This window comes from Pagrus major, chromosome 9 (genome assembly GCF_040436345.1).
Source record: "Pagrus major chromosome 9, Pma_NU_1.0".
Taxonomy (NCBI): domain Eukaryota; kingdom Metazoa; phylum Chordata; class Actinopteri; order Spariformes; family Sparidae; genus Pagrus; species Pagrus major.
This window is the reverse complement of record NC_133223.1, coordinates 26,550,189-26,573,406: the sequence shown is the minus strand read 5'-3', so window position 1 is coordinate 26,573,406 and position 23,218 is coordinate 26,550,189. Positions and strand designations below refer to the sequence as shown.

The window sequence follows — 23,218 nt, the reverse complement described above, 5'->3', positions numbered from 1 at the left end:
GCCATGTTTTAAAGATTATATAACCACGGGTCCTGCACTGGCGAGTTTAAGTCAACTATAACTCACCACACACTCAAGTTAGACTGACTTCATGAATAGTTTCATAGTGTTGAGAATATAACGTTGCAGTCAGCCAAACATCCAAGTTATGGCCTTAACTTAGCTGGGTGAGAGTCTGGTACTGAAATATTCAACCAATGGTCAGCTTATATCCACATCTATTATTATTATATCATTATTATATACACCAATATCATGGATCCGACTCTTTCTCTAATATTTTCCTGGGTGTCGGCCAGATCGGTGACGTTGACGTCATGATGCCAGTGTGAAAATTCTCGCTTGACTTAAATATTTTCTACTCACTCAAATGACGCAAATAAACACAGATTTGCATCTTTTCATTGACTCTGTATGTAATCTAGATGCGTTTTTTGGTCTGAATGCCCCATAACCCAATTTTTTGGTCTCGAAAGCAGTTAACGTCATGATATTTCAGTAGAAGTGCGGATGAAGCATCTCCATCACATCTAAAAAAGGATTTTTAAAGAACAAAACAAAACATTTTCCATTTTTAATAGCAGTGTCCTGATTGTCAAATCCTCCGCAGACCGGACCATCTCGGTTCGGCCTTCTGATTCTTAGGATGCAGTCCCTAAACTGAGACACAGCTACTGACTTTGAGAAGGACTGACAAACACAAAGTCATTCAAGGGAAGGTTTGTCAAAGGGGTAAACACACACACACACACTTGGATCGCCACCAAACATTTATGTTGCACTTCGAGGAAAATCTTCAGAGGCTTTTATATAACAAGCCGACGAGGGGCAGAGGATGTTAATCATTAGATCCATAGAGAGAAATACAGACTGATGCAGGATGAGTCAGTCTGAACTGTGGTTTATTTGTGTGTGTGTGTGTCAGTCCCTACTCAGCACACAGCAGCGTTGTGCTTTGATGGTTCAGCACAAAGAGGAAGTCGATGTGTAAGAGTTTGCTTGTTTTTTTGAAGACAGTGTTGTTGTTCTTGTCATGTGTTTGTTTTTGTGTTTAGATGCCCCAGTTAAAACTCAGCGCTTTGTTCCTCAAACTAATACGAGCCCACACGACTCTCGAAGCAACACTCGTGCGCGCAAATTTTTACATATGCAAATGTTGTTGCCAACACAGCGTTAGTCAGGGATTTCAGAGTTACTTTAATCACCAAGGGCAATACAAGTGGAGGAGTTTGGAGAGGCGGTGCATGAATTTACAGCTGACAGAACCAATAGTGAAATACAGAGCTGCGAGAGAAGAGACAGTCTGTGAACAAGAGACTTTGTCAGCGTAATGCAGCTGTAACTGAACTACACATATCACAATATATGACACCTTAAGAGAGATTGTTTTCCATTGACTCATAGCTTGAATGACACAAATTGATAGTTGAAAAAGTAACATTCAACACTGTAATGACATTACCTCACTTATCATCACTGTTGCATTGACTTACCTGTGATTCTTCCGTACAGCTGAGCAGCGTTTCCTCCACTGAACAACTTGAAAAGTCTTCAGTCAGCCTTTGGGGGCAAGGCGCCGACGTTTCAGCAGATATCCTGATGATGGATTTACAGGCCAAGACTTCCTCTTTTTCTGGCATATGAATGCAGATACATTTTTAAAAAGCTAAATGGTAGTCAGATGATAGCTGATGCGTTTTGGCCAGTGCTTTCCACCTCTTTTGCTCTCCACATAGACGGTTTATCTGACTCCAAAGCCTGGCGATCATCCTGGGTGCTTGGGCTAAACAATTGTATTGATTTATGGCGTGTACTGTATCGCTGTGGATTACAACCCGTGATGCATCTCTTTTTTCACCTTCCACGTTGGGTCACGGCACGAATTTACGATTATAATCTCCTAATCTGACATCGTCACAATCTTAAAGTGACTAAGAGGAACTTTTAAGTGTTAATGAAACAGTCTTGTGATTCCTCTGATGATTATAAATGACCTGTAACAGCAAACGAGACCATCAGTAAAAAGACAAAAGACAATACATTTCCTCATCTCTGGTTTTTGTCCAAAGGGGCGCTAGAATCAACAAAAACTGAAAGATCCTCTAGAAATACAAAAATATTGTCCATCTAGTCTTTATCCAGCCTAACTGATGCACACTTTTCAAGAATTACATATTCACTGGCCTGTAACTGTCACAGCTCACAGAAAATCTAATGGCAGTGCATTACATTAATGAGTTACTGGGGAAGGCGATGTAATTACATTAATGTGATTACAGCAATGTAGAAGGTAACCTTAAATCATAAAGTAATGGTACAAAGTGATGTGTTACAGGGTGTTCGGACCCCTCTGGCCAGAAAACCCAACTGCACTTCTGATGCATTTCATTGAAACACGTTTTATTCAAATTGGTTTGAAAGTACAGCATCTGATTTGTATTGTAGCTTCATGTGATAAAGATTTGCATTGGCTTAAAGAGGTGCAAAGAGTACTGGAAGGTCAGTGGAGGGAGAACAAACCAGCTGTCAATTACAGTAAAAGATGAACAAACAAAATAAAAATACCAACATATTCAAGCTTTCTGTGACGCAGCCAATTATCTTTGTGCATGACTGTGATGGGGCAGTTGTAAAAAGGAACAGTGAAATTGTCAAAAGTGAGTAATCTTTTTAATTTAGTCGGTGTGAGTGTAATGGTGAGGAACACAGTGAATAGGGCAGAATCAGTGGCATGAATAAAAATGATTGTCTTATTAGAAAAAGGCCAATGTAAGGACAATCACGACATTTCACAACCCCATACTGCGACATAATGGATCATATTTCACTGACATTTAAAATTATTACCATTGCGTACACGTACATGAATATACATGCATTTATTGCATCATTCTTCTCTCTGATAACGAATAGCAGTGCCAGCAGCCCAGTTGCCAGAAGAGAATCCATTTGTAACCATGAAACCGCTGGATATTTTAAAGATGAGATGTTTTCTAGCCATGTTTGTGGCAACGAACGTGGATTTTTTTGATGAGACATCGGGACAATCTCCAGCCGTGTTTCTGGCAACAGAACCAGGTATTTTAAGCCAAAACATAATATTTTCCTAAACCTAACCAAGTGAGCTTTCAGGTGCCAAAATCAACCAGAGCATAAAACATAAAATTGAATATTGAACCTAAAGAAACATTGAGTTACAGCTTGTCCAGAGTTTGCAGAAACGTACAACATTTATTTGGGCGACTGGGTTGATGCCAGCTATATCCAAGTCTGTGCAACACACAGAGAGATGAGGAAACAGAAAATCAGAGCAAAGGATGTGATTGGCAAAGAGCAGGAAAAAGCATAAATCACATCTTTAACTGAAAACACTGATCTGTGTTCTGTGAACACGTGAGTTACATGTTTTATATAGCATACATATTTTAACTTTCATTTCTCTTTTCTTTTTGTCTGTTCCTACTAATTTTTGGTCATTGTTCTAAACTGTTGGTCTAAGTCATGACAATCACTGCTTTATTTCATCATTAGTTTTTATGTCTATTTTAAAAGCATGTGTTTTATTCATCAAAAGCCTAACCAGACGACGAGCGCAAATTAGACATGGCTAGAAGTCCTATATACGCTGCATTAGTTGCATTTTGATTAGATGTAACAATGTCTACATGTGTTGTCCCTTTCAAATAAACTGATAAATAAATAACATTTTCCTTTGTGAGCAACATTTCAAATTAACCATTAACAACATGAAGTAACAATAACATTGGTTTAAATGAAATTTCTTACCCTGTCAACACTGGCAGTCATCCTGCTACATCCTTCCATATGTGAAGACAACACTTTTATTTTAAACAACAGACACTTGACATCTGCAAACAATTGATTCTCCGACATTAAGGGTCACTACGGAAGCCCCCTAGAAATCCATTTTCTAAGTCTGATCAAAAATTTTCTCTCTCCAGTGTTTATGACTTGAGGTGGTGAAAAAGTGATGAAAAAAAAGGTTTGCCAGGAAAATCTTTCTAAATTCCTTAATTTTTTTAATTTGTGAAAACACGAAAAAAAAAAAAAAAAAAAAAATTCCCAGAAATTTTTTTTGTTTTTTTTTTTAAAGGAGAATTTTTTTTAGCTTGAAAAATGTCATACAAGTTCAGGAAAATAATATTTTTTATTTTGTAAAAAAGGAGATTTTTTTTAAAGGGGATTCTATTTTTCGGGACAATATTTATTTTTTTCCAGGAGAACATTTTTTTGTGAAAAATTTCATGGATTTTTTTTCCAAGTATAAAACCGAGAATTTTGTTTTTTCAAAATTTCATTTGCCTCAATGTGTGTGTCATTGTAATACTTATTTTGAACACAGGAGGCTGAAGAGCGCCACTACTCCATGGACTAAATGAATGAAAAGCATTCGTGTTTTCTTTCAGGGGAGTTGAGTCTTACAAAAAATTTTCTTTATCTCCTGCCAAAACTTTATTTTCATTCGGTTACACACATACCAAAAAAAAGTGTCAAACTTTTAAAGGGGTCAAATTTTTCAAAAAGTCAAAAAAAAAAAAAAGAATAAAGTTTCCACTCGCTTTCCCACAAGAAAAAAAATCTCCTGAAAAATAATTTTTTTGTTGTTTTCTTTCACATGTGAAATTTCAGGTGTTTTTACACACTACAAAAAAAAAAAGGAACTTCGTGGGATTATTCTGGCAAAACTTCTTTTTCCACTAGTTCGCAAGTCATAAGCTCAGGAGAGAAAATAATTGAGATCAGACTTATGAAATCGATCACCGGAAAAACAAATTCCTCACTTGCCCCTCAGGGCTTCTGTAGTCAACTGTTCTGCTTCAGTAAAGACTGATAAACACTGATTTCAAAGACGTTTTAATCACTCAAACTGAACATTTGAACTTTCCTGTCATACAATAACAGAAAAATATTGACTCACATTCACCAGAATATTGTTTATACTATTTAGATTGAGGCCAAGAATAAGATATTTTGGGTTTCTTGCCTTTGTCAGCAGGATAGTGGCCTTGGCTTTGTGGATAGGACTGTCAGTCTGTCCGCCTCTTTGTTCCAGGCTGAAATATCTCAATAACTATTAGATGGAAATTTTGCACAGACATTTATGGTCCTGAAGATGAATCCTAATTACCGCGATGATTAGGTTAATACTTTGGTTTATGACCAAATACCCACAAAGCTAACGACATTTCCATCAGCCTCAGCTGCACTTTCTGTTTATTGCAAATTAGCAGCTAGCGCGATTTTTTTTTATGTTTTGCAATTGCACACAATAAACTCTATTTTCCAGCTTGTTTATTGACTTGCTATACGCTTTCTTCAAGGAGGAATAACAAAGTTTGAAGGTTAATTCTGTGGTTTAAGCGATGTCTGGGTGTAAACAAATGTGTTTTTATGAGGCTGACTTCACGTTTGTAATGGTTCACTTGCACTCACACTCGCATGCCATCCACCTATTCATGTGGTCAGCTTTGTGAATAATATCAATTCTCCATGGGAAACTAATGAGCGGCGGACATGCCCACCGGCCACAGGGGACACAATCCATTCCTTCACACTGGGCGTCTGTTGGAGACTGTGTTGTGTCTCCCCCGTCTGTGTGTGTGGAGCTGTTCCCTCAATGCTCTGCCATATGGCCGCTGTGTCAGAACCCTCCAGGATTTTTCTGGAGAGTCACCCTGTGGTCCTGACTCTCTCTTCCCAGACGTGGCCCACTCATGCTGGGCCAAGATGGAGAAGGCAGTGAGCCCCCTGGATGGTAGAGGGAGAGACAGTCTATAAAGGACATTTTAACATTTGGAGAGACGAGAAATGGAGAATATGGGTTGGAAAAAAAGAAAGATTTAGAGATGATCTTGATGCCGTTAAAGGAAAAAGTCAGCTGGGAGAGAGAGAGGGGGAGGAGACGGGGATGTCAAAAGAGATGGAAACGCTGTCAGATGGGAGAGAAGAGACAGATTGAGGAAGACACAGAAGAGAGAGAGGACTATTCAGTTGCAAAAAAAGGGCAGAGAGGAAGAGGAGGGTAGGATGGTGCAAACAGAAAAGAAAGAGAAATGATGAGCGAAGGAGAAGAAAAGGAGTGAAAGAGAGGAAATGGAGTGAGAGAACGTGAAGAGGCCAGGTGCAGTGGCAGAGCAGATGGAGGGAAGGAAAGAGGGAGGGAGAGAAAGAGTGATGGCAGGGGGGAAACAGAGAGAGTGGAGAAGTTAATGTCTCGACTGTTGTGTGATGGGGCGTGTCTGTTTCAATGCCAGCCCGCTTTTCCACACACTCATTTAAAGACCTCCTTTTCTTTCCTTTTCCCCAGTCTTCTCCTCTTTCTCTTTTCAAGCTTCCTCTTTCTTCGCTTTGTCTCAGTTTCTTGCTCTTTCTCTTGCAGATTCAATTCACTCCACTGGTACGACTGTACATCACAGAAAGGCACCAAACCGTTTACCAAAATGTAACTTTGACACAACTTTTTAATACACTTGAACTACAGCAGATGATTTGGTTTGAATGCATTTAGTACATGGTAACCGATATCTGTGTTAGCCGTTAATGAATATTACTTTCTTGGTTTGAAAGCATTGTTGTGCATTCGCTCAGCATGAAGCTGCTCAAAAGCCTGAGGAAATATAAAGTGATAGTTCAACACTTGGGAATTCTCATTCTTGCTGAGCGTTACATGAAAGGACGGCCACGTTTCTTTGTTTCATTCGGTCAAAGAAATGTGGTGCAGACATCGAAGATAGTCCCGCTGAGAGTCACGTAAAATGTGTGTCCATGTACGCAAAAATCCTGTAGATGATACTTGGTGACATTTCACACGCTACTGTGATGTCACGTTGGCCCACCAGCACCTCTAAAGTTCACTAGATTACATGTTATATATTGTTTGTTAAACTATTGTACCAAAACGAAATGTTGCCATTTTCACAGGGGTTTATGTCCTGGACTATTTCCTGGTTGGGTGCAGTAACTTCCTGGTTTATAAATCTACTCATCAAACTCTCACCAAAATAAGCAAATAAGCATATTTCCAAAAAAGAGCAACTATTGTTTTAAGTATCTGTGCTTGTGATGTTTCCTTTATCTCTGTGTCTATACACACACACACACACACACACACACACACACACACACACACACACACACACACACACACACACACACACAGGGACACACATCTGTCCGACACTGAAGTCCTGGAGACGGTTTGCCGCCACAGAAAGCAGGGTGGAAATAGCATGAACAATCTCTCTTCTTTTCTGCCACAGGGTCACTGGAGCGGCACGGACATAAACATAATAATCCCTTTGAGCACCGCGGGGGACAGGATGCCCATATATGGAAGCGAGGAGAAAGGGGGGCGTGGCTGGCCGCGTTGGGGAACTTGACATGGCGGAACGGCTGAATTATATTGGAAGGCCTGAGAAACAGTCGAGCATCCAGACTGTTGGACTGTCTGTCTGAGGCTGGAACGAACACACACACACACACACACACACACACACACACACACACACACACACACACACACACACACACACAATCTGCTTGTCTGTCTCCTTTTCCTCTTCCCATTTCCCCCTCTCCACCCCTCTGTCCTTCATGCCTTTTTTCTCCAACACACTTATTTTTTTCCCGAACCCATCTGTCATCCACGGCAACTTTTACTTCCTTTATTCTTTCTTTATTTGTGACTTCTCTTCTCTCCCTCCAGTCCTCCCACTGTTTCCACCTCCGTGTCCCACACCTGTTAGCTTTCTGTGCAACGTCCAACATTTTCCACCAGGATCGACTAAACACAGAATGATCAAATTTCTCCTGAAACAACCGTTTCAACTCCCTCGCAGCGCACGAAAACAGTTTCTAGTGTCTTGTGTCCTTTCTAAGCTTTTAGAGTCTAAGGATAGACGGTGTCATAGATCGTGAGGCCCTTTTAGCAAATTTCTAATTTTGGGATGTATAAATAAAACCGATTTGACTCTGGAGGCCATTGATTAAATACTGAGGAATGAACTTTCCAATACTTCCCACAATAAATCCACTCATGTAGTTCGTGGGACATTTCTGGCTGGGATGATCTACACATCGCAGGTTAACATGCAACAGTGTAAAACTATCCAAGAGTGGATTAATGTGTGTGTGAGTACTGACATCTTAAACCCTCAGTGAGGACGCAGAGGAACTAAGTCATTGTCGTTATAGATTACTGTTAGAATAAATGCAGACGACTTTGCTTCAGGCGGATTGACATCAATCTTTTTCTCTCTCTCTTGGGAAAGAAAGGAAATATGTGTATTTCCCATTTTTTTAGGGAGCTTCCTTGCCTTAGCAGAAAACCATCTTTTAGCTGATATGACACTCGTGAAAAGTAGTGATCAGAGATGAGAAACAACCATGAAACCGGGGAAGTACCGAAGTACACAAGTTGTCATTACTGTGGTGGCATCTCCCAACAATATCTGAAAAATTTTACATAGAAAGTAAAGGTAAAAGTACCTTTCTGGTACTCCGACAGAACGGGACTCAATGTTCAATCTGCTTTCTTTGTCAGCAGTATGTTTTATAAAATTGTCGAGAAAACACACCTTGCTTTCAGGAGCGTGCACCAAATGACATCGCAACGACCAGCGGCACTTTCGTTTGTACAAAACGATGGCATAAGCAGGTCTGCGTTAAGTACGAGAGGTCCCATCACAATCAGTGCGTTTACAGGAGGGATGTAACAACAGAGAGCATCCCTCTCTCCATCTGCAGAGCATGTGTGATTGACAGTAGATGGGAGGGCAAGAGCGAGGGTGATGTTCTCTCGGACAGATAAAAAAATCAAAATTATGAAAAGCTTAAACTGGTCGGCAAATATTTGTGTGGGAAACACCCGGGAGGTGAGTTGCAGCTAGTTGTGTTGACAGTGTGTTTAAATAAACCTCTCTGCTATGTGAAGGAGTTTATATTTACTGTTCAGCTCATGTAAACACTGACTTCACAATTCTCTCTAAACAAAAACTGTGAATACGGTCTAACATTTCTTAAACCAGATCCATGCCAAGTCCATAAACAGGGAGTACTGTCTGGATCCTCCTGTTTGCTGCCATGTCTGATGATTAAAGTTCACGTGGTGACGTGGAGAGGAGGGAGGGGTTTGCAAACTGCAAAACGGAAAAAGGAAATTAGCTAAAACGACAACAACACTTCGGCAGCTTATTATCATTTCTTACACTGAATGTCTCAGAATTATATGGTTGTATGAGCTTGAAGTGTGCACTTAAATCGGCTTTAATGAGAGGCATTCCTACTCTGAAATGTGGTGAGTCATTAGCACGACACAGAACTTTAAAAGCAAAGTCTGACTATTGTTTTATTCTGCTTAGGAGTGTGAACAGAGCTGGCAAAGAAAGGTTTGAAGCGATGGTGCTGATGTGGATTTCTGCTTGTGTAGGATTAAATCTGATCATTAACAACCCTCTGCTCGCTCCATCCTTCTCCTCACCTCTCCTCAGCATCACTCTCCTCCTCCCTCTGCTCCTCTGTCCTGAAAGATTTTAAATGTTTAAACAGCGACTGTGGTCAGTCATCAATCACACTGACACAGATGATTACTGAAGGCACACACACACACACACACACATACACAACCTCAGTCATTACTAAACACCTAATGGACACACAGCCAGGCATTGGCCTTTAAGCACTACGTCCGTCATTTACACACACACACACGCGCACACACACACACACACACACACACACACACACACACACACACACACACAATACTCTCCATCACTCAAGCTCATTAGCCTTCTCTTTTGCATCATCTATCTTTCTCTCTCTGTATTCCTCTTCCTCTTACATCCATTCCTCTTTGCTTCCATCTCCTCCTCACACAAAAACACCTTTTTCTACCTTTTTCACTCCTTCAGATGACCAGTCTCCTTCTTTGCCACCTCTTCCTCCCTCTCTCTCTCTGTCTGTCTGACACATTTGAGTCTTCATTTTTGTCCAACTGCATCTCCATCTCCTTTTGTCTCTCCTCCCACCACACATGCAGGGCGTCGTCGTCTGTAATAAATCTTGTTTCCTGTCCGCTGAGGCTGATGCGGCCCGCAGCTCTATGCAGAGTGATAGATGATACAATATTGAGCCATTGTAAAGCTGCGACGGAGATCTAGGGTTCTCATAAGAAAAGGCCCCCGTAGCCTGTAGGGAGAGAAAGACAGAAAGTATGTGAGAGGAAGAGAAAAGGCAGAAAATGTGGGAAAGGCAAAAAGAAAATGAGTATTTATACAGAGCTGGAGAGAGGGGGGAAAGCGAGGCCGACTGGAGAAAATAAGGCACATTGGGAAGAGTGTGGTTATGAATTATTTAGGTGTATTACCTAATAAAAAATGTGATAATTTATTTCCACTACAATACAAAAATATTACAGTACAGAGGCTTATGGCAGGAATGTTACATCTTCAACAGAAAAGTAGAAAAGCAATATGAAAACATAAGTAATCTATTGTATATGTAATGACATTCCCTACACTGTTGTGAAACGATGGAAGAAGGAGAAGAAGAAGAAGAAGAATAGAGGCAAAAATATTTGTCCACATTAAAATGTTATCAACATGACCTTTAAACGAGCGGCCAGGACTTCTGTATAGGTTGTGATGTCACAACTACACAGTCACGCCCCTCAGTCACGCCCCCAGCGTAGCGATGGTAGCAGAAACACTGGCGGAGTTGATGCGAAAACATGATGGGCTTGTCATGAGGGGATGGCCTTAAAGAGACGGGCACTAAAACAGAGTGTTCAGACAGAGTGAATAAATGTGTTTTTGAACGTTAAAGCATGTAAATATTTTCTTGTAGATACCCAAAACAGATGCATCTGACTACGGGACCTTTAATTACTGTAATTTTAAACTCTGAAACTGACCTTGAATCCATCCTGCCTCATACAAAAAACAGTACATCTTTGTGAGTTTGATTAAGACAACAAATCCTATTTTTAGAGAACAAGGCATCTATGTGTTTGTGCACAAAGTGCTGCCAGTCTCTGTCACACTGTTTGCTGCAGTGTTTAGTCTGATAAATAGAGCCACCTGTGGTCCTCTATTAGGGATAATGACATCACACACACACACACACACACACACACACACACACACACACACACACACACACACACACACACACTGGCGTTCACAGTCATCCAAAAGCATTTGGAGGAGCAGGAATGTATACACACAGAGAGATTCGTGTAAGCACAATGAGGCTGTCCTCACCATAAAAATGACAGAAATGCAAATATTTAATATGACTTATGTTTATGTTTCCTGAGACGTGATCTCTTGTGGTCGTGACAAAGTTATTGTGCTGTAAAACCGCACCGAGAGGAGGTCGGAGTCGATGTTTGGATGTACGAAGTGTTTGATTATAACAGCAACTCAACATTACCAAAAAGAACACCTCACTAACTCACACACACTCACCGTAGATGTTATCTTTCTCACCTTTTGCTACATTTTCATCTAATCTGATGCACATTACTTTTTATCATAGTTTGCTTACTTTGGAGAAAATCAAAGCCTTCCTGCGGTTTGTCTTTGGGAAGCTCTTAATGTGAAGCAGGAGCAGCAGGAGCTGTTAAGTCGGCATCAGCTGCTTACAAAAACTGCAGGGCGGAGTTTGCAGTAGATGTCTGTTGTCTGCCTTGAAAAAAGGTGTACATTCTTTCTTATCATGTTATCTTTCTTATCTCATTTTTCAATTTTCGTTTTATTGTTTCATTGTTTTGTAAAAGCTTGTCAGTGAACCTGGTTTGGTACCACGTTGGCTCGGATCATTTTGGTCATCAACAACAAGCCACCTCCACACACAGCTTACCTGCTGCTGTGAAAACAGAATCAGGGGTGACAAAAAAAGTGAGTTGTGTTTTCTGGGCGACTTTATAAAACATTATAACTCGGCTGACGGATGAAGTGGGCGTACAAAAAAAGAGACAAGAGGTGGAAAGAGAAGTGAAGGGAAAGGCAAGGTGAGCAGATTAAAGTAGTTTGTGATTAAACGATATAAAAGGTGGAGGATTAAGTAGAACTAAAATGTGGAGATAAGAAATAACCGTCTGAGCCGAGAACAGAAAATGTCTGACAGATTCATTCACAAAGTCAGGTGATGGTTTAAATGGTGAAAACAAAAGTGAGTTATTTTAACTTACAAACGTTGTAAGTTTCAAAAGTAAAGGGCTTATTTTCATCCAAACCACATGACTGACAGCCATTGACTACTAATCCCTGACCATCGTAACATCGATAGTTTCGTCTGCAGGGTGAGACAGTTGGAGATTCGTGTCAGAGCAATGGTGGGAAACACAAACACAACGCAACCGCTGCCTTACGACAACACTGAGGGGACATGCTGCCTCAAAATTCATTAACAACAATGTCATCGTGCATCACAATGTTTCACTGTAGACATCGTCATATGCCAATTCGGCAGACATAGCCTAACCCTATATGAGGGTGTGTAGCATGATTTTCTATTAGCGACCTGTGAACTACCCAACCAGTCTAGGCAGATGGCCGCCCACCAATGAGTCTGGTTCTGATCCGAGGCCTGTTAAAAGGCAGTTTTTTCTCACCACTGTCGCCAAGTGCTTGCTCATGGGGGAAATGTTGGGTCTCTGTAAATGAATTACTGAAGGAGTATGGTTCAGACCTGCTCAATTTGGAAAGTGTCATGAGATCACTTTTGTTGTGAATTGTAGCTCTACAAATAACGACTGATTGATTGAACTGTGTAGGACACGCTGTACATGCAGCAACAGAAGCTTGGGAGAACCTCAACCACAACCTCAACACATTATGAAGGCATGTCGAAACTTTCTCGTACCCAGCATCTGATCTGCACCATCTTTCTTCCATGTTGAACTGTTTGTTTGTTTCCCTTCCAATCGTTAATAATATGGTGTTTATGTTTTTTGTACATTGTGCTTGTTTTTTTTTTGCCTGTTTGTGATTATGTGTACATGCAGCATGTGTGTGTTTCTGTCGGATGCATCCAGTCTAATTGTAGTCAGGTGCAACATAATGAGCCAAGAACTCTCCAGGTACGCTGCCGCAGTTTTGGACAAGCCTCCCTGTGGTAATTATACTGTATGCCTGTATGTGTGTGCATGTTTTTATAAACAATCAATATCAGTACACTTTAATTTACATAAAAAATAACACATTGTCATGGTGACTGTGTTAGAAAACAGACACGGAGCAGCATTAGCATTCATGCTTTTGTCCAGCTGATGAATGTGAACTAAATATTCACTCTCCTCTCAGCTCTGTTTTGGTCTTCACCAACTCCTGAGGGAAATATCTGGTTCTTCAGCAGCTAAATGCTGCACTATGTTCACCAGCTAGTTGATAACATTGTCAGTGTGCTGTCTGTTCCCAGACAGGTGCAGTTGGTTTTATCAGAGCTGCCTGTGGAGTAGCAGGCAGGACAGAAGGTACGGGAGCCAAATTGATTGAGAGCCACTGTTTAAATCAGAATGAGCTTTTATTTACAGCTGCACACCGAGGTTCCTCAGGTCTGAGCAGTTGTTGCTCACAATCACCAGCTGTCACTCACAACTACATGCTGAGACAAGAACACACAAATACACGCACATAAAAATACACTCGAAGCTACAAAAAATGCAGTCTGTGTGCACCTTAAATGTGCACACACACACCATGCTGTGAAGGAGGAGTCGGGAGTCCAATAACCTTCTCTTAACTCAGCAGGAAATGGATGAGCATCCCCAAGTCTCTCTGTTTCTTTCACTTGGCAACTTACAACGTTTTAATTTACCCTTAAGCTTCTTTCTGTATTTTCTTCCCTGCATTATTGCTTGTTGCTTATCACAGACATTATTTAGACCCTATTTTAATCTGAAATCTTCACTGTAGCCGCTAAGCTAACACGCACCCTGTCTGAAGTGTGTGCGTGAACTTGACCGTGCATGGAGGGTATAAATAATGCAAAACTGATTTGGTAAGGTATGGTAAGGTACTAGGGGTGGGGAAAAAAATCGATTCACAGAAGAATCACAATTCTTATCTCCTACAATTCAGAATCTATTCCCAAATGTCAACAATCAATTTTTTAAAAGTAGTTGTTTCAGAAAGGTGCAACTAAACTGCGAGGGTAGTGCAGCAACTGGACAATTTACAGTGAGCACACGCTAGAGTTATCTTGAAGTTCATCTTTAAACAAGGCAATGGTTGCAAGCATTTCTTTTATTTCATGACTGGATAATTTACAAAACAAATATTAAAGAGGCTGCATGTTTGTGAACAGTTTTTATGTCGACACAAGACGTTACGATGTAACGCTAATCGGAGTGGAGCAGCGGTCAGCAGTAACAAACAAGACCAGCTGACAACCGATAACAAGCTTACAAACACACACGTTAACATTCAACACGTTACACAAACTCTGTGGTGAAGAAAATAACTCTGCCTCTGCTCAGCATCTTGTACAACGATGGACCCCAGGAGCTAACAGTGCAGCAGGGACACTGCTGGACTTTTAACATTAATAACACAGCTTACTAGTATTGTAATGTGATAGTTGGACTTTTACTTAAGTAAAGGATCTGAATACTTCCTCTGCCACTGGTCGATACCCATGCATGAACTCATAACAGGACTCATCTGTCACTCTCCATCAGGTGATGAATAATACACCAGTCTGTCAACAATCCAATAAGCACACACTGCCCCGAGCCGCTGGTAAATGCACAACATGGTGAAATACACAAACACACACACACAGGAAACCACACAAATAACCACAAATAACACCCCTGCACACACACACACACACACACACACACACACACACACACACACACACACACACACACACACACACACACACACACACACACACACACAGAGCTGTGATTGATGTGTTTGGAGCTCTGTTCACATGTGAAGCCATGGGGGCATTATTAGAAAATTAATGATAGAGGACTTTCATCCCTTCGAGAGGTAAAGAGCGCAACACACAAACACACACACACACACAGAGGAAAAGAGAGGCATTATTAGAAACCTCATGACAACAACCCTGGCTTATATTATGACTTATTTCTTCTTTCTTTTTATTATGTGACATTTTTCAAAACAGAATATCACAGAACCACCAGAAGCCTAATTTTCTCTCCAAAGAGTTACATAGAAACAAAAATAAAACAAAGAGAACAAAGACAACCATTACGGCAAACAATCACCTTTACATGAACATCAGTCATGTATGCAGACTGACCACAATGCATTTCATCAGAAACTAATTTTAAAGAGCTAATTCTCGATAATCGTGTATGACTCAACCCAACTCATATCTTCTGCTCTGAATTCTTCTGGCAGAATATTTAAGAGTTCCTCAATTGCAAAAAGCAATCGTTCATATCTATACCATGCATTCATCACCTGACACCAAGAGGTGTTCATGGCTACAGGGGTTGTGCATTAAATCTTCAAAGCCACCTATGAGCGTTAACATGATGTAAGGAGGATGCATCATGTCAGCTGAATATGTTAGATAGTTATGTATGAACTTTTTTATTGTGCATATAGGATAGGATATATTGGTTCTCTCTGATGGCAGAATCGCTTCATCACCTATAGTTTTTCAAAGTGTGTCTTTTGGAAATTATTGGTTTATTGCCTCCTCCTGATAGGCGATTTTGTAATTATGGAAGGTCATTGTGGGTATGAGCCAGAGACAAGTTTCCCGTGTATCAAATCAATTTAAATCAAACCTGTGAAAGGTCATATTGATTTAGCAGATTATAACAAGTGGAGTTACTGTATGAGAGAGTTTCTCAGTCTTCTCCTGCTCATGACTCGTCATTTGCATTTGATTTTGGAAGTTTTTCCTAGTTTGCATATGGAGGAACCGAAATAAAATGTTGGCATTTTACATTTCGAGCGGGCGAGACAGCTGCCAAGTCAGAGACCACTGTTTCAGACAGCAGTTCTACTAGGGCTAGAGCGATTGTAGGCCCCGGCGTGCCGATTATCTATTTTTCCGATAATCAGTATTTGTGATTTTTCTGCCAGACTGCCGAGAAAATAAACTAATTTAAAAATGTGCTACTTTGGCGCTGATGCAGCGTCCTCTCACACAATGTCCCGCCTACAACAATATCTGATTGGTTCACACGTCACAATTAATACTCATACAGTGTAAAGTAGCAGAAAATGGAAATAAAGAGTGAAGTACCTCACAACTGTACTTAAGAACAGTGTTTGAGTAAATTGTACTAAGGTTTCCATCACTGGTTGTTCGAAATTTAGACACAAAGAGTTTCATTTTTTCTACAAATGAATATCTGCCACAAATTTCGGTTTTCAGCGTCCTTGATTTCTAATAATCGGTATCGGTCGACCCCTGGTTTCAACATTTTGTAAGCGCCAAACTACTGAATATTTTCAACGAGATGTTTGGACAATGTCCAGCCATGTTCGTGACAACGGGTCCGGTAAGCCAAAACACGATCATTTCCTCACCCTTACCAATTGATTTTCGGGTTTTGTTGTGAAAGAACAAAACTGAAAACTGGAGAAACATAAAGCTGCAACATCAAAAAATGGCAAGATCCAACATATCTATGGTCTGCAGAAACCTACGCTGCCAACATTTATTCTGCCGATTGGTTTTCTTCCCTTTTTTCTTCCTTCACTGTTCTCCTCTCTTATGAAATATTTTATCATGACTGTCTTCCCTGCCTGCTTCTTTCTGTTTTATTATTTTCAGCCCCTCTTATCCATTTGTAAAACATTTCATCAGTCACCATTACTGCAGAGCACATTCTGTTATGATGATATCAGTCTTTCCGTTCAGTAGCCTTTGGCTTATCTAAAACGGCTGCTCAGCCGCAAACACTTGTGCTCTTAGAGGTGGCTGTTGACATTAAGACTCTTAAACTATCCAAGGCTGCGGTTTCCCCCCCTTGCTGCGTTGTGTGTGTGTGTTTCGAGCTATGCAGATCCAGCCACAGTGTGTCTGTAGCAGGTCTCACTGCTTCAAGTAGGCACTACACTCGTACACACACACTCTTCAGATATAGAACAGAAGCAAACATAAACACCTGCAAAGTATGTGTTGCAGAAACAGAAGGACGTGCAAACACAAAAACATACACAACATACTGTAGAGTACACACCGCTGACTCCTTACCCCATAAATAGCAACAATAGCCCTCAACAGGGCCTCCGAGGGAGCCACAGAGTGGTCTGCCACCGAGCCAATGCTTTCATCTGGGTAGGTGGCACAAATGTGTGTGTGTGTGTGTGTGTGTGTGTGTGTGTGTTGCAGGGGTTGTTGCTGGCACCAGCAGCAGAATGCCTGTGTTTTGTACTCCCTGTCCTCGCCCACGCAGCCAACTTTACCTCACTGCAGAGGCTCATGCCCACACATACACTACCTGTCAATATGTGTTGGATCAAACCCGATCTGCCCACTGAGCAACCTCTCGCTCTGTGAGCGGTTCAGTGTTACATGAAGTCACACTTTGAAGATTATTTAAAAATGACTAACAGTATCAACAGTGTACTTAGGACAAGTTTAGCCCCAGTGGGAGTTCAGCCTCCAGTCTGTTTTTTATAATGGTAAAGGAGAACTTCACCCAAAAATGAAAATTCAGTCAGTAGCTACTCACACCAATGCTGAAGAAAAGATGGGTGAAGTTTTCTAGTCCACAAAACATTTCTGGAGCTTCACAACAAAACAGCATACTCCTTGAAAATAGGTTTCAGCACAAAAACCACTTGGTTAGGGTTAGGAAAACATCATATTTTGGCTGTAACGGCTGAAAATTGTCCCCAGGTCTCCTTAAAAATGTCCAGTGTTGAAATGCTTACAAATGCTGTAACACAGCCTCAAACTGCAGTCACTGGCTTAGAAGCCTTCTCGCCTGTAACTCCACCACTGTGGCCTCCACGTCACGACATGAACACCAGGTCATAAACATGTAATGTGTAGGTGACGTGACACACATTGTAGAAATGTCAACATGGCACATAGCCCGTGACACATACAAATGTGAACTTATCAGGGGTTTGCAGAAACATTAAGTGCCAACATTTCATCCTGGTGACTGGACTGGGGAAGGAAGATGAGAAGTTTGAGATGACGTACAGTGAGATAAAGCAGGGGGTAGAAGAAAGGGATTAATGGCAGAAGAGAAGAGGAGGGAGAACAACAAACAATGTTCAACCAGGATGGTTAAAAAAAACAGAGGCAGGGGAGTAAAACACTCAAACAAAACATTAATTACAGGAAAGAAATAAAAGTTTTCAGGTGAGACTTGCAGCTTTCGTGTAACTTTTTTATTTGGCGAAAATTCAGGGACAGTTGCCAGCAGCTGGCAAACAGCCAAACAAATGAAAACCCATAAATGAGAAAGCAATAAGCCTTATACTGTGATTAGATTTACAAGAATCTTATTTGTACTGGTGTAGTGAGAAAAAAAAAAGCTTTTGTCTGATGAAATGTAATTTGATTTAGCAGCATGCAGCCAGTGAGTTCGGGACATTGGGAGAGCAGGGTGCTGGAAGCTGCCAAGACCACGAACAGCTCTCTCACCCAGACGCCCACCCAGGTGGTGGAAGATAAAACAAAAAAAAAACATGTAATGGATTTTATACAGTCAATAAAGGAGACATTTGCACTTAGCTTACTTTATGTTTTCTACAAATTGAAAAATAAGATTCAGTAAGAGGCTGAGAGGCATGCAAATTTAATTTGTGGCTCATTATTTTTAAAAACGCTTTCTGGTCCCGTCCCCTCTCTGCTTTTGTTAATGCTTTGTACGCTCAAAATGATAATAATAATAATTAAACTTTATCAATTAGAGAAATTTGCTGGGAGCAGAGGAAACAAAGGAAAAATGTGGAGCAGGTGCAACGATGAAGTAAAAAAAGACGGAAAGGGGGGAACGTTAAATAAATATTTGACTAAATTATTTGCAGCACAAATAATTATTTCAGTAAATGAAAATAAGTTGGAGAAAAGGGAGGAAAAAGGCTGCAAACAAGCAAGGTAAGGAAGGGATTGTGCTGCTTCCAGTCACCAGTGTCTGTCTCAGCTGAAGGAAATATTTCATTTGCATTGCCAACAAGGTGGAAATAATGCTAAGATAATCAAATCAACTGTGCTTCTCTAAACCTTACACGGGGGGTTTGCTGAACGCGAACACACAAACTCTCACAGGAAGATTCATCCCTCAGGATGTGTGGAACCTAAATGAAGCCCAATGTTGAGTATTTAATGCAAATTTTCATTTTTTACTGATTAGATTTTGTTCATTAGGGCTGCTATGCATTATGCAAATGTAATATTTGTAGTTGACATAATATTAGGAGTAATGATTCGTAATAGAGTATCTGTGCGGTTAATGCTATTGTCTAACAGCAAGAAGGCTTCGGGGGGCCTCTCAGTTGCACTTACATACAAATGACCCGAGTCTCTTCTACAGCTTTGTGCAGCACATGAGTATTACTGCCTTCCAGTACCAGTAACCACATTTATAAGGGGAATGCCTGTTGGTTTAGTGGGAGCTGTGTGTGTTATAAAAAAAGAGAGGCAGGGATGGAAAACATATAAAGGAGGCTGAGAGGAGGAGTGATATATATAACACCCTCATAAACTTCTAAACTTATCGATGTTCCTTTTTTCCCCTAAAATATACCATGTCTAAACTGCTAATTAGCTCAAATGAAGGTTTTTGAAACGATGAAAACTAACAGAGTATTACAGATTTTTTAACCATAGCATGGAAAATCCCCAAATATTAATGTCTAATACGTTTTATCATGTTTGTTAGTGTATGTGTGTGTGTGCCATCAGTAATTTGTGCTACTAAGCAGAGAGTTAAAATCTGTGTTAGTAGGTTACACACTCAGCAAAGGCCAACCACAAGAGACCTGTCTGAAGTGTGTGTTCGCATCTGAAGATTAACACACACACACACACACACACACACACACACACACACACACACACACACTGGTATGCTTCAGTTTGTACGAACCTGCGTTAAACTGAATTCAGGATCTGGAAAGATGAGTGCATACGAAACTAAAACATGTGACTATCGCTAGTTGTAAAATCCTAAAATTCTGGGCCATAGCCAACACTTCCTCATCCTCAAGACGAGAGGACATTGTAAGCAAACAACACTTTTGAAGTGTGGCTGTATGCGGCACTTATAATAAGTCATAGTCAATTTATTTGATTACATGGCGACCAAGAGTACCGGTGTAGGAAGCTAGGCAACATACTGCTGCAGATGGATGCTCACTAAAAAACCTCGGCTTCTAAATATCCTTATTTGTTAAACAGACAAAGAGGAAAATCTGAATTTAAATGATTTATTTGCCAAAAATAAATGTATTTATATATTTTTTAAATTTTTTAAGTTATGTCAAACTCGCCAATTTAATACGTTGTAGAGATATTTACTGAAGTTAGCATGCTAACCAGCTAGCCCTGGCCTGTCCATTTCATAATACCACACCACTCCAGAGCTCTCAGTCAGGATCGCTAGCTGCACAGCTAACTGAGCTAACCAGCTAACAGTAGTTAAGGTTAGCAGCAGTTTGCACTTATTCTGGTGTTATGCTGCTCCCTGTTTGTTTTGAGTATGAATTCGAGTGGTGGCCAATTCTTCTATATTGCACCTTTAATTGAATACAATTAAAAACACAAATTGAGTACGCTCTCGGGGAATTAGTTAGGTTATCCTACAAACAAGAGAAAATTATATACTTGCCCTTTAAAAACTGCTAGCTGTGGCAGGGATGAATGTAGCAGTGTAATGTGCAGTTACTCACCCATGGTGAACAGTCTCCTTACTGACACAACCAATAATGAAGAAAGATGGTCCAAACTCCGTCTTAATGGCAGTGAAGAAAGAAAAAGTCCAAGGGCAGGAGGGAAATGGCGGGTCTCCCTCCAGACAGCGGGGCTCTGTCGGCTGAACAGTCCGCACATGAAGCACTAGCAGGACATTAGCCAGTATGCTAACCGCTAGTAGCCTAGCGTTACAGCTAACGTTAGCTCTCAGCCACACAGTACATTACCAAACTCGTATCATAGCGGTTTAACACACTCTTTGTGAACGAGTTAGGCTACAAGATGTACTTTATCTTACTCTTGACATATTGTAGTTGCTAGCTGTTAGCTAGTTGCTACACACACACACACCCCGGCCGCTTCCTTACTCTCTGCTCTGCTAGCTTGTCCCGTCCCCTGACCAATCATAAGTTTAGCTCCACTTTCATCGTTACTTAATGCTGTTTACAAGGTTCATTATCAGAAGGCAGGTCAGCTCAGTTTCTGCGTGTTGTGAACATGAAAACAGCCTCTGCTCCTGGCGGTCTGTGAGTGGACAGACCGGTAAACCAAACTCCATTATAAAAACAGGTGTTTTACGGTCGGGCCTTACTTTTTCACAGTAAAAACTGGAGTTACAACTTTACAAAGGCTCTTTTTTTATTCTCTCCGATCTACAGACAAAATCGGACCACATGTCATTTACTCTGTAACATCATTAACTAACCTGTGATGAGGTGTTTGACAGGTATTGACTGGTCTCTCTCTGTCTCTCTGTGGACGACCTAAAGCCACTTATCTCTTCTTTTACTGTACTTCGATCTTTGGGGAAGTAAATAAAATCATAAGCTTTTGGATTATTTTAGTGTTTGACGTAAAAAATGCAACACAACAGCTCTTAGACACGTCACTACTCGCTGTTTTCAATCTGGCGCCAGCTGCACCTTCACATCGCTTGTTTTCATCCTGAGGGGGGCGTGGTCAGTCCGCCGACAGGGAAGTGACGTATCGCTGCTGCCAAAGTCACGCCCCTTTCCGGTTTGCCTCATGGGACCTTATCTCAGAAAAACTTTGTGAATGAAGAGAGACAAATAATGTTTTGATCCAATTTGATGTGTGCCATGAGCTACACTTATGATGTTTTTCAGTTTAAAATATAATTTTTCAACTTGAGAAAGTCGCAGTTGTAAATATCTTAAGCCTTATTTCAGCCATTTAACTGAAAACTCATTCAAAAAAAAACACTGACTTTGAGGAAACCGGAAGTGCAGAAATGCTAACTGATTTCCGGATTATAGGACTCATTACTACAGGACTCTATAAAGTATTAGCTGGATGTTAGCAATCTGTCTGTCCTATGAGAGACAACCTAACATCTACACGACCACCGCCTCTTAAGAAAAGACGTGCTTCATGTCGAAATGTGAGCCGCTGCATCTTATTAGTGCTCCAGTTCTCATCCTTCTTCAGTTGTCCTGTCCTTTGAGGCACCGGTTTGTACTTAAAGTAGGCTGATGTGAGGAGACTCCTTCACCCTTAAGTTGCATTCGCTTAGAGCTCGCGCAGACATGTTGATGCTTCTGTTCCTGTACGCGTACACATCTGTGTGTACAGTTGTGTGTGTTTTTTTTATGTCAGAGGAAGCGTGAGAATCGGGTCAGTCTCCTGAGGAGTAACAAGATGAAAAAGCGATGAATAAATGAGGGCAGAGAAAGAAGAAGAAAGAGGTGAAGAAATGCTGATGCAGAGAAATCACTGATAAGGGCTCTCTAAGCTAATTAGAGGGCTGAAACCAAATTAGCATTGTACTGTATACAGTTACAGCCAATTAAGGAGTAAAGTGGGGCAGATGGTCAGGGATGTGGGGCAGTCTGTAGTTAAGTTATCTGGGCCTTGGAAAGCAGAAATCACTTCCCCCCATTTGAATCCTTGTTGTTTTTTTTTCCACATAAGCCACTGCCTTAAATCCGTTGATTCATAATGTGCTCACACACATACTCATAACACACAGTAAGCCAGTTATCCCAAAATGTCATCCTTTTTTGTTCCATCATTACACTCACTTTCTTACTTTTAAGATAAATGAGTTGAGTGGGCGACACATTTCCTCTTTGTGATCTTGCAGCTAATCTCCAGCAGGCCGACTGCTTTGGTATGTGTGTTTTCATGGGTACGTGTTAATTAGGAGCAAGCTTTCACGGCGCGATTAAATGAAGAAAATCTTTGATCCTTCGTGCTTTGGCCTCTCGTGGGTACAAACGCCAGAACACCCCTGAGACAGATGAAAAGTGAAAATTAAAGAAAGGAAGGGAGGAAACTAGGAGAGGGGCCAAAACAAAGT

General features: G+C 40.8%; 1 long non-coding RNA gene across 1 annotated transcript; it reads right to left on the bottom strand.

The window, feature by feature from the left end:
• Positions 1–8,539: 8,539 nt before the first annotated feature.
• Positions 8,540–21,172, bottom strand: LOC141002880 (uncharacterized). Its single transcript, XR_012179664.1, has 5 exons — positions 20,877–21,172; positions 10,628–10,793; positions 9,916–10,209; positions 9,500–9,541; positions 8,540–9,158 (listed from the first exon to the last, which is right to left on the bottom strand). It is a non-coding gene; the product is annotated as an uncharacterized lncRNA (long non-coding RNA).
• Positions 21,173–23,218: the final 2,046 nt, after the last annotated feature.